Raw genomic sequence first — 10,835 nt, forward strand, 5'->3', positions numbered from 1 at the left:
GCAGATTCAATTTATGCCATCCTCAAACCATTGTATCATATAGCCCCAAATGGTTGCTGATATTTCTGCTTGTTATATTATTGTGAATGCAGTGTATGGTACAGTATGTCCATCACCATTACACCATTTACTCACTATGCACAGTAATACCCTTTCACCCATTGAAATTGCAGGAGATGTCACCGTGTGATATTATGTCTGTAGAAAATATTCATTACTTTTCATTTGTGTGCAAGAAACACAATTTGTTAAACCCAGGTAGGGTTTAAAAGCTATTTGAGCACTTTTTGGCCTTCTCAATCACAAATTAACATTCATGTTCATGAGAGGCAGTGATATTCAGACAAGCTACAAGCTTATAGTGTAAAAAGATTTAATTTCATTCATGTCACAAAAAAATTGTGTAAATCAGCTGGTTAAAATTAGAAAGCCATCTGATATGGTTCAAAAGCTGCATTTGCCACTGGAAAAAGAGATTGACATGGTACTTAGCTGTTTCCATCAAACAATAGCCTGGGGTAAAGAGAACAGTGCTGATTATACATGATTAGATGGCATTCAGATGTGAGTACCACAAGGAAACGCACCATATGTTCACTTTCAGATGCAACCATGTGTTACATTTATTGCATTATTATTATTATTATTATTATTATTATTATTATTAGGTTTTCTACTTACTCAGTTTTATTGTTGAAATGTTGTTTATGTTTGTTTATTTCTCTTGGTGATATATTAACCTTCATATTATGTTTGGGGTCAATTTGTCATGCAACATTCTGGACCAACATGGCATACAAATGTGTTGTGCAGAAAAAAACTAACTGTATTGAAGAATCTAAAAAAATATACAACCATTTAAATTTTCCTCAGATTTCTTTGTGAATGATTCTGGTGGCACTTTCCCATACAGGTGCCAAACTTTCACTTACTGTTCCTCAAATGAGATGTTTCTCACAGATTTTTCTTATTTTCTTTAATCAAAAGCTAGTCATTTGGGAGACGATAAGAAGGCGGCACACTACATGCCAAACATTTTTCATAACAATATGTTTGTGTTTAGTTTAACTGTTCAGCTCAGTTTCACTCCAATGTAAAACCGGTCAAAAACTCTCAACATAATGTGAGGGTTAAATCTCAAAGCTTCATATGGTGATGGTAGCTGAAATGTATAAATAGCTGTACACCGTACTGTAGGCTTGTACCCTACACATCTTAGATGCCAATGTGCCATCCAGTTATTTTGCGCCTGCCATACTTTATGTGCATTCATTAAACAGTATGGATATACAAGAATAATTAAATTGGAAGAAAACAAATCCAATATGAATTTGAAATCAAGCATTACGGGCTTCCATTTGTCTGCAATATCTGAAAATAATTTGTGTAGCAGTAAGAATTACAATTGATTTTTCTGTAACCATTATTCCACATTTTGTCTTCAGCAAAGGTTATTCTTTGTTGAAAGCACCACGCTGAATATGAACAAAGCTGATTTTAAGAGTTGACTGAAGCCTTTCTAACAGGGCAGTATTGATTTGCTTGTGTTAATTATCTGCAGTCTCAATTAGGTAATCATGACTGTTAGCTTTGGGGGTAGCTTTGCAGGGAGAATAATTGGCTGAGATGAGGCCCAGTGTATAATTAATGGATTCCGATGGAGGATGAGCCCAGTCCTTCACTCTTAAAAGAAGTGAGGTGTTATTTATTTACAATGTTTTCACACTGGGAGCCTGCAGCCACTGCAAAGTCAAGATAACCTATTTAAATAGACTTACACTGAACAGAACTTTAATTGCAATTTATTAGTTGGGCTTGTAGGGCAACATATTGGACGTGGTTGATCTTATTAAAGAATTAGGAGTGTTTTGAAAGGATAAGGCCCTTCGGCGTGTGTTGTGTATTTGTGCGTGCGTGCGTGCGTGCGTACGTGCGTGCGTGCGTGCGTGCATGCGAGCGGCTGCCTGTCTATGGATCAACTGCACATGCAGTCTCCAATGCCCTGGCCTGTCAATGTGCCCCCCTTTGAGTGACAGCTAGCTGATCATGCCCGGGATTGAGAGCATGGTAAAGTCCCGCAGCAATTCAGGCTTAAGTACTTGGCACATAACATTACTGTCTCATAACAACACTGTCTTGATCTTGGCTTTGAGGTCTCATACTAGTGGTATTGCTCTAGATCTAAAATGTGGAATAATTAAGTCATGATTTCATTAATGTATAGTGGTATAGAACTAAGACCTATTCATGGGCTCATACACAATGGCATCATCAGTGCCAGGCACCATAATGGCGGAGGTGTCATGTCCGGTTGTTGTTTCAGACAGAACACTGGAAATAAAATGTGACTGGCATCTGCTGCCATATCAAGCAAATCTGTCTTATTTTATGTCACACTGTATCCACTGAGTCAGCCAGATAACTCTTCCAAACAAAATTGCTTTGACAGCAGAGAAACAATGCTGTCTTCACAAAACTTGAGCTAAATCTGTGTCTGCTTGATTTCATCCTGACAGCCATAGCGGTAATTTTCAACAAGCAATTAATCCTTCTTGATATTATGCATCTGTTTAGAAAATCAAATTCCAGCCTTGGGAATGGGCACAGCAAGGTCATATTGCTTGAGAATATGTATTCACATAACTCACAACAATATACTAAATGCTGATATCAGAATGTGTCGTGTCTACACCAAAAAAACAAAGAATGAGAGGTATGGAGGTGAAAAGTTTACCTCAGTTTACCTGCATGTTTATCCCATTTTAATCCATTTAATTAAGTTTTTAATTTTCCATTTTCCATGTCCTGTCAAATATGGATCTGGATGAAACCTGTCAATATCCCAGTCAATTGTGTAGCTGACTAAATTATTAAATGGTGAGTGTTCTTTGGGTTTTGTCTAGTCGATAAATATATTGCACATAGTTTGATGCAAAATGTGATAAAAATCAGTTTTAGATATTAACATGCTTTATTGGCCCAATAAAATACCAATATCTTAAATTGTTGGCTCATTATTACACTCTGTGAGCTACATATGCATATGAATAACAGCTCACACTTTTAAAACATTGAATTTAGTTTAAAATACATGATTTATTCCATAAGATCACCTGACTCAAAGAGACACAATGGATTACTGTCAGCTATGATGGGTCACATGGCGTGTGAAAGGGTGACTCTTCTCTGTTTGATTCAGCTGGCTACCTCTGTGGGTTCAACATGGTGGTGGCCTGATGTTTGTGACATGCTCTCTTTGAATTGGCTGTTGCCACCAACAACCAATAACACTGAACTCAGGAGTCACTCGCCACTATATAATGGAACCGTGACTCAACGATCATTCAGAGCTTATAACTGCGGCAACACAGTAAAATGTTCAGTGTTCACTCAACTTTATATGAGTCCACTATGGCCAAAGTGGACTCGTATAAACTCTATTAGAGTTTAATTAACTCTGGACAGTTTACTCTGCAAACAATCCAGTTTATGAGTCCACACTGCTGGTTTGCAAAAGAAAAAAGTCAGTATTTTATGATCTGAGGTTAGTGTGAAAAATATATAGTCTACAATGTCTTGAGTTAGTGAATGAATGGCCTGATTGAATGGATGTACGTTTTGCCTAGTTTAATGTTATACACAATTGCAGAAATTGAATTGAATTTGCTTTATTGAAGTTTGGAAAGCAGTTGTAATAATTTACACTACAAAGCTTTAGTAAGTCCTCTATTTGAGGCAGGAAGCATTAAAGCCTGGGGGAAATTGATCTTGGCAAATAATAAATATAAATACCAATTCCATGAATGGATTCATCTACTATTTTGTACTACTCAGTGTTATTTTCTACCACATTAATGGCAAAATGTCAATTCCACACTGTAGATAGAGAGGGGGGAAATTTCTTATCAATGTTTCATATATTGATTAATTGGCCATCTTCCCCAGAAGAGTCTGGTGGCTTGAAAAACGGACAGGCTGTCCCTGCCTTACACAACTGCTGCCTGAAGCAGCTGTCCTCAGCCAGTTCTCTGTTGCGTACATATATATTGAAAAGGCACATGTCACCTCATCAAAGCTGCTTCCTCCACTCTGACACTGACATACATCCTTGGAGGGCTGCCTGCTGGAAAGCAACCCACAGTAAAAATCTGTACCTTCCACATTTTGAGGGGGATATTTAAGGCCAGGCCACCTGAAACTTATCCTTGTAAATTCTGCAGGGGGAAATATGCCAAGTTCACAGATTTATGCGTCCAACAAAAAGCACTAAAATCTTATTCCAAAGCCAAAGTCTCGCAAAAACTGTGCATAGTGTCTACAGTAAGTGTTTTTACTGTTGGGCCACAGAGTTCATTTGGATGTACTCCAGAAATGAGTTACAGAGGAGCCAGTTGGTCACAGACTGCACTGCATTCTCAGGTTTTCAATGGACTTCAAATTGTATAGGGAAGACCAGGCCATCTTAATTTTTTGATGACAAGGCAGATTTTTTTAACAGGCACCTCTAATAAATAAACCAATAAATGAAGGTACAAATAAATAAATAACAGCAAAAAAACATGAAAACATTCCTCCTGTACACTTCAAAGTTTGATTCTAATTTTATTGCATCATAGCAGGAGATACAGAACCATTTCCCTCTGAAACTTACGTGCCTGATAAGTCAAGGTATTTTTTCTTTGCCAAATAGATATTAAGAGGATGTCTTCTCACTCTCTCACTCTCATGCTCTCACAGTCCTATACACTTCAAAGAAAGCGACTGAGGAAAAGGCTCTGCAGTGATAGGAACATTTAAATGAAGCAAGAAAGTTGCAGTTCTTTCCTCTGTGAGGTGTTTCCAATCAGCCCAGGCACTGTATGCTGGCTCCTCAGCATGGTGAATATGACCTTTACACTCACATTCTGAGCCCTTCAGTGACACAATGAGGACAAATCACTGCTCTTACAGACTACATGATCCTCAATATCTCTTAAATGTGCATATTGTATCATATATCATATATCATATATCTATAATGTGGGGCTCTGTGTGGAGCTGTACCTGTATACAGTCATTCATAGTTTTTGGTAATTCTGTATATTTCAATATTTTCATCTAATTATTAGAACTGTAAGCTGTTTTTAATACTACTACTTCAATAAAAGTAGATAAAAACAAATCACCTATGGTCTACTGAGAAATTTCAATAAACAGGCATGTAATGACAGTAACATGAATAAAAGAAAAATCAGAAAGTAATTAGTAATTAAGTTTAAAATATTAAAGGCATTTAAAAATGAAAACAAACTCGCCCTGAGTTCTGGTAAAGAACTCAGAAAGCCTGGACAGAGAAGGCAAGATTGCCTTTTGTTTTAATTGTAAAAGTAGGGACAAAGAGAAACCCCTTTTCTGAAGATCAGAGGACCTGTTTTTGCCCAATCAGGTGTTTTGCTCCTTTAAATAAGGAGACCGTGCCAATTGGGTTTAATTATTCCTGTTGTGCGGTTTGACTGTTTTATTTTCTTTCCCCTTTGCACAACTCCATTTACAAACACAAAACTCTATGTGTGTACTCTGTGTTTTACAGCTCAGTTACATTACGGGTGCACAAGTTCTTTTTCTTTTTGGCACTATCGTTGCAGCCGAACTGGCTGTATTTGTAGAAAGGGTGACTGTCTTCTCCACAGCCAATCATATGCTCCAAATGAAAACCAAGGATATCCTTGGCTTGATTGTCTATCAGTGAAACAGTGATGCCAGTATACAAGTTCACAACCTAATAGCACTAAAACAACTCCATATAAAAGTGTTATTTTTAAGGCATCTAAGAGCAGAAGAGCTTTTTAAAGTTGAATGGAAGAGCTTGGGAGAGGGACATGGGGAGTCTGATCCTAGACCTATGTTATGTTAAGATGCTTGCAGAATGCAGCCTCAGATCTAACGTCTCCTACCTTGTGAATAGCTAACAACTGAAGTGGGCTACTTTTAATATCAGTCAAACAAACCCCATAGGTTTCCGAGCACCATAATATTTTGAGAACACAACATGACACTAGCCTATTCCGTAGAGCTCTAAATAGAACAGGAGTTTCTAAATGTGGGGCCTTGGGATAGATCCCATGTTTTGGGCACCTCCTTGTGCCAGCTCCCTGGTCCAGCACCCTGACCTTTCCGCGGTGGGGTGAGTTTACTGGGCATTGCCTGGGTGCAGTACTGTACTGGCTGAGGTCAGGCTGAAGCTATGCAGCACGCCCAGCAGGCCCGCGGCACGCCCCCCGTCCACGGCCACCAGTTTCATCCGGTCAGCTCCAGTGGAGTAGAGCCCTGCGCTCAGCACATTTCACACTTTCGCCCAGAGACAAGGTGACACCTGCTGCTGTCCTTCCCTCTCCCTCTATCTCTCTCTCTCTGCCACTCTCTCCTCCTTTCTCTTCCCCACCATCCAAACCCTTTCACCCCTCTCCGCCACCCACCCCGCCCCCCTCAACCTGCACACCATGCAGCTGTCCACCAAAGTATCACCCAACCCCAGTTGTTGCCTCGACAGCCATAATCTTTCCAATACAATCTGGATGTCACCCACCACCAAGCTGGTTCAAACAGCTTTAAACCAGTAGCATGGTCAATATCCAAAACATCACCCACACAACCACTGCAGCTACTTCTATTCTATATTGAGAGTATGCAGAAATTGAGCACCACAGTCCCATATATCAATTCAGGCAACAGAACACTTTCAATGTCTTTCTGCAGTTGCTAGCAAAGGACTGGCATTGTCATTATTGTTTTTTCTTTTTCTTTTTCTTTTTCTTTTTTTTTGTTTGTTTTTTTTTTTTCATTAAAGTCTAGCCACTGAGGAGGAATGCACATGGAAAGAGATCTGAAGAAATGTGACATGACAGCTCAAGTGTTCCCATCATGGGCTGTTAGTGGCTGTCACAGCGTACTGTTCCTCACGTGCTCTGTTGAGGATATTCTGAACCAGGCACCTTACAGTGCCATTGTAGCGCTGAGCAGGAGAACGCAGTATCAATCCTGCCGTCGCTCTGCGATGGGCCGCTAAGCTGTACAGTGGTTGGAGTTGCAGATTGCAGATTGGGGGCCATGTTGATACAAGTTCTGAGTGTCAAAAAGAGTGCTTTGTAGGGAGGCCATGTGACATAGTCCTTCTAGTGGCCAACCTATCAGGATCCCCACGTGGCTCCACACCATGGCACTTTCATCTACCATCTCTGTTCATAACCTTCTCCGCTTTCCCCCTGTCTGAAAGGAGCAAAGAAGATACATAAGGATGGCAGACTGTCAGCTCACCTTTTGGAGGGGAGAATGTTTTTTTGTGGAAAAACTGTATGAATGGCAATTAATGAATATGATGCTGCTTAGAACATTTTAGAAGTAGCGACCACACTGCCACTATTTCATCTCGGTAAGGGAGGTTATGAATACATGTGCAAGCCAGTATATGTAGAAACGGATATCAATTAAAATGTCACTTTCCTTCAGTAGGAACCTCAATCAAGCACACAAATGAAAGGAAATGGCAAAATCCCTAATTACTGTGCTCTGAATTATATAATGAATCATTTATAACACTGCTGTTGTAATTCATTGTAATCAAAATGAATTAAATATTCATACAACATCTTAGATAAGCACATCTGTTCGATAGAGTAATCCATAGATATATAATTCAGGCCTTACTGAATACATTACTTTCAATAAGATTACTTCACAAAAATCAGATATAATACAATATTATAGTTATATTGTTTAGGTAGATAGTTTTGAAACAGGGCGTATACAGCACTGTATCCCCCGTTACACCTTTTATGCATAGAAACATTTCCCCCATTCACCATCACAATATCCATCCATCCATCACTCCATTATCTTAACCCGCTTATCCTGAACAGGGTTGCAGGGGGACTGGAGCCTATCCCAGCATACATTGGGCGAAAGGCAGGAATACACCCTGGACAGGTCGCCAGTCCATCACAGGGCACACATACCATTCACTCACACACTCATACCTATGGGCGATTTAGACTCTCCAATCAGCCTAACCTGCATGTCTTTGGACTGTGGGAGGAAACCAGATTACCCAGAGGAAACCCACGCAGACACGGGGAGAACATGCATTACATTACATTACATTATTGGCATTTGGCAGACGCTCTTATCCAGAGCGACGTACAACAAAGTGCATACTCATAACCAGGGATAAGTTCGCTGAAAGACCCTAGAGGGAAGTACAATTTCAACTGCTACCTGTACAACAAAGATAAGGACAAGGGCCATTTTTATTTATTTATTTATTTATTTATTTATTTATTTATTTATTTATTTATTTATTTATTTATTTATTTATTTATTTATTTATTTATTTATTTATTTATTTATTTATTTATTTATTTATTTATTTATTTATTTGAACAAACAAACAAACAGAGCAAAAGTGACCAAAGTTAACTATCCAAACACTGCTTACCTAGCCAACTAAAAATACCGATACACAAAGCAAGTCACAGAGACAACAATTAAGGTTCACAGGGAGGTAGGGAGGGATGGGGAGAGGTGCTGCTTGAAGAGGTGTGCTAGTTCTGACCTCAACGGGGAGTTCGTTCCACCACCGTGGAGCCAGAACAGACAGTAGTCGTGAGCGTGAGGTGGAGGTTCTGAGAGGGGGAGGTGCCAAGCGGCCTGTGGAGGCTGAACGAAGAGGTCTGGCAGGGATGTAGGGTCTGATGATTTTTTGCAGATAAGCTGGGGAAGACCCTTTAACTGCTTGGAAGGCTAGCACCAATGTTTTGAATTTGATGCGATCCTCCACACAGAGAGGCCCCGGCCGAAGAGGATTTGGACCCAGGACCTCCTTGCTGTGAGGCGACAGTGCTACCCACTGCACCATCCGTGCTGCCCCATCACAATATGATGGCTGTTATTTAAACATAAGTAATGTTTCGGGCATAGCTTCCATTCCATTTATTAATACTGATGGTTGTGAATTAATACTGATGGATGTGAATTTGGGTCCATTTGGGTGAATTTGGGTCCAAGTAGAAAAGTGTTGCTACACATTAGGATATTTAAAGAATGTATTTTTCCCTCTGTAGCTGTGTAACCAGTGTTGTGCCATGAAGGTAAATTAAGGTGCTGCCCACCATGTTTGTGTTCTTAACTGTGGTTTTATGGGACTCCTTTCCCTTTTTGTTTTTGGTTGCCATGTTGGCCTTTTCCTTTATTTTACTTCTTGTTTAATAAAAGGCAGTAAGCCAACCGTTTTTTAGAGTTTGTGTTGTCTGTTCACCATGTGCGTAGGGGCCAGCCCCAGCACTGTGCCATGCCAGGTACAGTACTGTGTCTCCCAACTGAATGAGGGCAAATAACAGTGATTATTACAAAAATACATATTAACAATGATAATGGGTAAATATGAATACACCTTGTGTTTAAACTGCGAGGCAGAAATCTAAAGCATGAGGACATAAGGATGACTTTTCTGCCGCTCTCATTCCCCTTCATTACCCAGCGTACCTCCCTCTCAACCTCCTGTGAATCAGCCAACACTGACCTCATTAAAGACCACTCATTACTTCTGCCTTCTGCAGCTTCTTCATTCTCCAATCTTTTTTTTTTTTTCCTCACCTGGTACTGCTGACGAAGGGGTTTGAGCCTATGGATAATGGCTCCCATTGACACGAAATTAGTGCTTTTAACAGAAGCCCTTCCTTGCACCTAATGGTTCAAACAAAACCTCTTCTCCTGCAAAAAATTTAGAAATAAATACGTAAGGATATATATATATAATACAGATATATATTTTTTACATTTAAAAAATAAAACCACCGTGACTATCTGGAAGGGTAATCACTTTCATGATTGAAAAGAGGCTGACAACTGTGGAAGTGGTCAGCTTGTTCAAACAAATATAGTGAGCATAGCCCACATGATTTAGACCAACAAATATCCACTGGGTTCAGAGAAGCAAAGATCCCTTGAATGGTTTAGAACTTGTACATGCAATCAGGGCTCTCAGTCTCACAATTGCAGTAAATTCTATGACACTAAATCTATAGAAGTCCTGCCCATTAATGTATTCATATTTCAGCTATAGTAAGCAGAATCATGATCAGCTGCAGGAGGCTGAGGTCTTGAATACCTAAATGGAAAAATAATGGTTGATTGCAAAGCCATCTCTGAAGACAAATACTTATACATGGAAAATAAAGAACATCACTGATGATAGCTCAGTAATTTAGCCCAGACCTGGAATATTGTATCCTTACGTATGTCAATTCACTTTGCACTACCTTGTTTCAGATATTGAAATGATCATGCAGCTGGCATGTTCTGGTTATATATATTCAGATCACTAGACATCTGCTCAAATCTGCTTCTTGTTTGTACTGCCAGAGCATGAAACTTAAAACTTATTTTCAAAATGTCTGCCCAGAATTATTTCAAATCAAGCAATTTGGGCAAAGTGATTGCAATGGCACTACCAGTATGATACAGGATAAATGCTGTTATGAACAAAAAGGCACATGCTCTTCCAGGAAATCACTTCAGGAAATAAAATGCTGTATACACTTCTGGTTCTGTGACACTGGCTATCCAAAAAACAATTAGGAGAAAGAGCCTTAACTGTACATATGTAATTATTTTATTCAGTTATGTTTAATAATACTCACAGCCTCGTGAAAATTGCTGTTAAAATGTGTCTTAAAATATTGAGTTTCAGATGTGCAGTGTCTGTTTTGTAGTGGCATCATGCTGTCACCTAATGGCCGAATAGCTCTACTACAGTTGTGCTTGTCCAGAAAAAAGGTTCCTGGTATGCGTTAATGTGCTGA

This window comes from Conger conger, chromosome 1, assembly GCF_963514075.1.
Source record: "Conger conger chromosome 1, fConCon1.1, whole genome shotgun sequence".
Taxonomy (NCBI): domain Eukaryota; kingdom Metazoa; phylum Chordata; class Actinopteri; order Anguilliformes; family Congridae; genus Conger; species Conger conger.